The following is a 5,704-nucleotide window of genomic DNA, read 5'->3' as shown; positions in this document are numbered from 1 at the left end:
AAGCTTCTCAAGAAATTTATTTCTGAAAAAAAGTTACTTTTATGTCCAATTGGATAATGGATGACATATAAATATATTTAATAATCTTAAATATAATATATGAATTTTATATATTATTAAAAAATTTTGACGTGGTATACGATATTTCGATATTTATTGCATAAATATCAAATACTGTATCAAATACAAAAATAATTTAAAACTCCTACTAAATACCATAACATTCATATCATGGTATAAAATTTTTTGATTTCGTATGGGATTCCATATATACCACACCATGCCCACCCCTAAGTATAATAAACATTAAGTTGTAGATTATTTTGAAAAAAAATTGGGGTTATATAGCTAGGGTGAGAAGTGAGAAGTGAGAAGTAGTGCACTTTTAAAAAGAGAGAGAAGATTGAATGGAAATGGGGCCCAACAAAAAGAGATGAATTTTGGTTGACGAATTTGTATTGTGAAATAACTATAATGCCCTTGGCCGTCCCATAACTCACCTTTCTATATAAACTAGATAGGGATGCCCGTGCTTTGCACAGGCCCAACACATAATTTTGCTATGAACCTAATATAATGATCAATTTGCATATAAACGTCAATATAAACTAAATTTGCACATTATCTAAAATAAATACATTTTAATGTACAACATTATTACCGTTGTGCATATAGCATAAATCTCAAATGTATGTCTTATACAATCATGGAAATATCATACTATTGGATACTCCCATGACATTCACATAGCATAATTATTACCTATTTACATTGTTACATATACTATTTATTCTACAATAGAAGATGCAATTTTCATGCTGTGATCAATCTCCTGAATAGTCACGATCAAACATCTGTTAAATTAAATTTAATGATCAAATGTTAATATTTTAATAATATAATTTAATGGTATTGTAATATATTATAATAACAAAACAAGAACAATACAATTAGTATGATTTGACAAATGAGGTTTGAAAGGAGAGGTAGAAAGACTGTTTTTGAATAACCTTTAGAAAGATTGTTTTTGAATAACCTTTCTTTACCCCAACCACAAAAACTAATCTGGATTAATTCAAACCTATCCATTCAGAAATGAAAAGTTTATGCTGAAGCTACTCATCAAATTGGTTGACTATAATACCTCTTATGCTGATATTTTCTTTCACTTAACTTGAGTCATTTAACATACTTCAGAGTTCAGATGACAAATCAAACACAATTCTTCTACTTAAAAATTCAAGTGAAAGGAGGTAAAAAATAATCCTGTTTCAACATGGAATAGATGATGTTTCCTTTCTTAAATAATCTTCACACTTCAAAGCAATGTCTAATTTACACCTCATGCAAATCCTAAAATCTTCTGTTCTTTACGACTTCGATGAAAAGGAAGAGGTTTACCTCATATGATCTGATGCATAGTATTTATGCACTAATACATAGTAATATGTATAATTCTTTATTATCTTACATAAGACAACCTTAACAGAAGAGACTTTTAATTGGTCAATGTATCATATTTATTGCAAGAGAATTAAGAAATTAGTCAGTCACCTGTTTCTGCACTGCCAAGTAGCCTGACCTATGTTTTATGAAATATATTTGTATGTATTGCTGACTTAATTCAATAGCGAGTTGGAGTCTTTAGGAAGTTGACAAAGTGACCCCTCTGTGATGTGGTGGTCACATGGACAAGGGATGCTAGACTTTCTAGAGACAAAAAAGGACAATGTAGTTAATTTCGAACAAAGTAATTAGCTCAGTTTTTGGTCTAACAAGGCCATGGAAAATGTTTTTGATTCGGAAGCTTTTGTTAACTAAATACCTTGTCTCCAAAACTAGATAAAATAGACTTAGACTGAAATGGATTTGAATGTTTCCTAGCTTGTGTTTCATACCAAAAGCCTTTAATTATCACTCTGCTAATGGAAAATAATAAAATGGCATTTATAAACACAACTTATTTCTTTTTTTCCTAAAAGGAATTCTACTCCCTTGAGATTGGAATTGGACCAACTATGACATTGTCGCCATTAAGTTCCTTAAAGGCACCGGAAGGCTGTTGGGCAGTCATGTCACAAAAGTTTATGGTTCCTTTATAATTTATTGGTGTCTTTGAACTGAAAGTAACATAAGATGTTTTAATATCTCCTCAACTCTAAACCACTCAACAATAGTAATAACATAAACATACCTAGTGTAATCTCACAAAATGGGGTTTGATAGGGTAGAAAGTATGCAGATGTTAATGCTTAGTCAACCATTTTGGTTGGATAAATCTATCCGCAATTACTAATACTGGATATTCTTTGAAGTTTTTTCTATGAATCATAAAAATAAAATTGTTCTCTGCCTATAACATGAGTAAAACAGTAAACTATGGTGCCTTTCATTATTTAAGACTTTCCTATAGCTCTTTAAGAAGGGATATAAGAGCATTAAATCCATCAGTTAAAATGTTTTGATAGCCTTCTCACATAAATAGATGTTATACATATTTGTTTGGAGGTAGAATTAGTACCTGTCAATGACAGACAATTGGATTCTCTGACATACCTTGACATAGCCTACAATCACATTCCATCATTATCATTTCCGATGAAAAGATTATCAACATTTCTTATTCACATGATAGAGTGCGATACATACCAATTAAAAAGATTCAAACAAAAATTGGAGACAAATTGGAGTAGCTACTAACCTAAAAATTAGAAATAAGGAGAAGATTGAAAAAGAAAAGAGAATGGTAAAAAATAATTAAGTAGACGAAGAAGAATAATCGAGAAGCTTATTCTAAGATATATCAACTCTAATGGAGAGATGACGGCCACTATAAGTATTATCACACATGAAGAAAATATAGTTATCAAAATAATAGTAATGACAATGAAACAAAACTTCTTCATATTTTCATCTTAGGATTAAAATTTCAGATAACAATAGTAACCAAGATGTTGTAGTTGAAGCGGCAAATGTAGTTTAACGGCGTAAAATATATGAATCTACCAGTTAAGATCTATAAGAGGAGCAACTATTATCTTTTCTATGTTTGATAGCATTGATACCACTACACAATCGTGAAAATTCGGGGTTGGGATAGGATATTTATTTCTCTTTTGACGTATAATACATTTCCATTGCAGCAACCAGCAAGATATGATATGCTTAAGTTCATTGTTGAGCATTTTAAAATTTTTGTCTCCTACATGATAATAGGTACCAACTTCCTCCTACTTAGTGAAGTTGATAATATATACTATATATACTGGGTATGTTGTTCTTGTTGAATAGTGTAAGCTATCAGGATTTACCATTCAAGTTTATCATAGAGACAACCATTTTTCTTCTCTTAGCTTGTCATAGAAACAACCATTTTGCTTATCTTAGCTAATGGTGGACATTGTACAAGCTGTAGGTTAATTGAAGAGTACCTTTTTATGCATTTCTGCAAACTATAATTCAATTTAAGACTTCTATTCCTCTACAGGCGCAAGTAAAAAAATTTCATGAACTGATATGAGCCAACAAAAATAGAAGTAAATAATAAAACGTAAAATCTCTCTAAATCCATTTGTGAAGAAATAAGAATAATTATGACATTCACTGTGAATTTAAGTCATCAATTTGGAAAATCTAATGATAATAAGAAGATTAGGACAAAGATTGAGTAAAACTAACTTGAAATTGCAACACTTTGATGAGAAGATTCAAAGAACTGTCATTGAAAAAAGTACGTCTAAACATGTGTGAGTGTGCAATGCTATAAATATCTAGGTTATGGCGGATGATAATGGACAACATTTGTCACTATGCTACCAATCTGGGTCAATGCAATATGTTATGTATTCGCATCTGGCAATCTAAATAGATAGCATACGTAATAAATAAAGTGCAAATAGCTGATCCAAGAAGATAGTACAAACAAGTAATTTTTTGCAGTTCAGTAAACAAAACACAAAAGGTCATTGTTGCTAGATTATTAGTCTACCATAATATTTAATTAGATAAAGATCAACTAATTCTCATATTTTTTGGTAATTGAAAATACAAGTCCGAATATGAAAAACAACGACATATCTAGCATAAAGTTTGAATTTTTTATATCAAAATAAAGGAAAAAAGGACATACCCTTGGTAAAGTTGAGAGAAATAAAAAACCTTTACATTAAGTCATGTTTCATTCAAACTCATTAGAAATAGAAAATTAGAGATCTTGTCATTTAATATGAGTTCAAATTGTTAAACGTTCATCAGTTTATTGTTAGAATCTATTAACTTTGTCCTATTTAAGGCTAACTAAAATAGTAGGCTACCATTATATACATTTGATGTCGTGAAATACTTCATACATCTGTAGATAGACATGCACATAATCAAAAGTAGATACATATCTACTCTACAAAGTTCTAGAAATAGTTTATCTTTAACTTCAATCATCCTAGAAATCCTTACAAAACAGTTAGAAGAAAAGGAATGAAATCATCACAAATATGGTGCTTCCATTGGTTGGATGCACAAGTTGCTCGATAACATCACAAATAGTTAAATGATGTTTACATTGTGTCTTGAAATTAATTTGGAGAAAAACACAATTAATAGGGCTAAAATAGGAGAGAATAAGTTGTCTTTTCTTAATATGTCAAAAATGACAAGTAAAGGTAAAAATACAATTAGAAAATTAGTGGCAAGTACAAGTGAACGGAGGAAGTATATATATATATATGATTGTCAATTCAGGTTTATGATTCAAATGACAAATAAATTAGTAAGAAAGTCTACTTCGTGCGGGACATCCTATTCGAGATTCATACATGATGGAGACCCCGAGGGCCCTTATGTTACTGTTATTATGTTGTGTCTGCAGGTACATCCCCCTTATCTGTTTCTCTTTAAAAAAATTGTTTTCTTCCCTCCAGAAATTTTAACAAAAACCAATCTAAACCTCATTTTTCCTTTATACACCTTGAGAATTAAGGATGTTCTATTAGTAGTAGGTGAAAAAATGAAGATGTGTGGTATTTAAACAATACAAGATGAAGTTGTAACTATTAAACCGTACCTTCAATTTCTCTGAACCTCTTTAAATGAAGTTTTATTTTGAGGGGTGGTAGTAGAAACACTTTTGATTGACATCTTAATGTGGTCTATATCAAAGTCAAAGAGGATACTTTTTTCTCAAGGGTTTCTTTTAACACCTTATAATGCGTTCTCATAAGGAAACTCTGGTGGAAGATGTAGATATGGAACTTTAGAATGGACTTTGGGCAAATTAAAGATTAATATTTGATATCAGATATAAGTTGAAAGAGAGTTAAAAAAATTATAACCGAAAGGATCAAGCATTTGTGATTTCATAATTGATATATATAGATCTCTTAAGAGAAATGCAGAAGAGTACTTTGAAGAAAGTAGAAGGGAAGGTAGAGTATGAATAGAGATTAATCTTACTAATAATATGAAAGGGTTAAGGGATTCCAATGCCTATAAATAGAAGATTCTTTCGGATCAACAGATGAAGATGATGGAAGAGTCGCTACAACACTCATCGATGAGCCAACAGCAAAATGGAGCATCTAGAGTGCATTATTGATTTGTAACATCATTTCTAATAACCAAACAATAAGAAATCTTAATTAGCTCTAATTTTTTTTTCTTTAGTTAATTTTCTGAATTCACAATTAACTTACCAACCCTCTAGATACCC

At 30.3% G+C, this 5,704-nt stretch overlaps 1 long non-coding RNA gene across 1 annotated transcript; it reads right to left on the bottom strand.

The window, feature by feature from the left end:
• Positions 1–584: 584 nt before the first annotated feature.
• On the bottom strand, positions 585–5,438 carry LOC124895935. Its single transcript, XR_007052154.1, has 3 exons — positions 5,060–5,438; positions 2,522–2,567; positions 585–854 (listed from the first exon to the last, which is right to left on the bottom strand). It is a non-coding gene; the product is annotated as an uncharacterized LOC124895935 (long non-coding RNA).
• Positions 5,439–5,704: the final 266 nt, after the last annotated feature.

Source organism: Capsicum annuum, chromosome 1, assembly GCF_002878395.1.
Source record: "Capsicum annuum cultivar UCD-10X-F1 chromosome 1, UCD10Xv1.1, whole genome shotgun sequence".
Lineage (NCBI taxonomy): Eukaryota > Viridiplantae > Streptophyta > Magnoliopsida > Solanales > Solanaceae > Capsicum > Capsicum annuum.
This window is presented reverse-complemented; position numbering and strand designations above follow the sequence as displayed.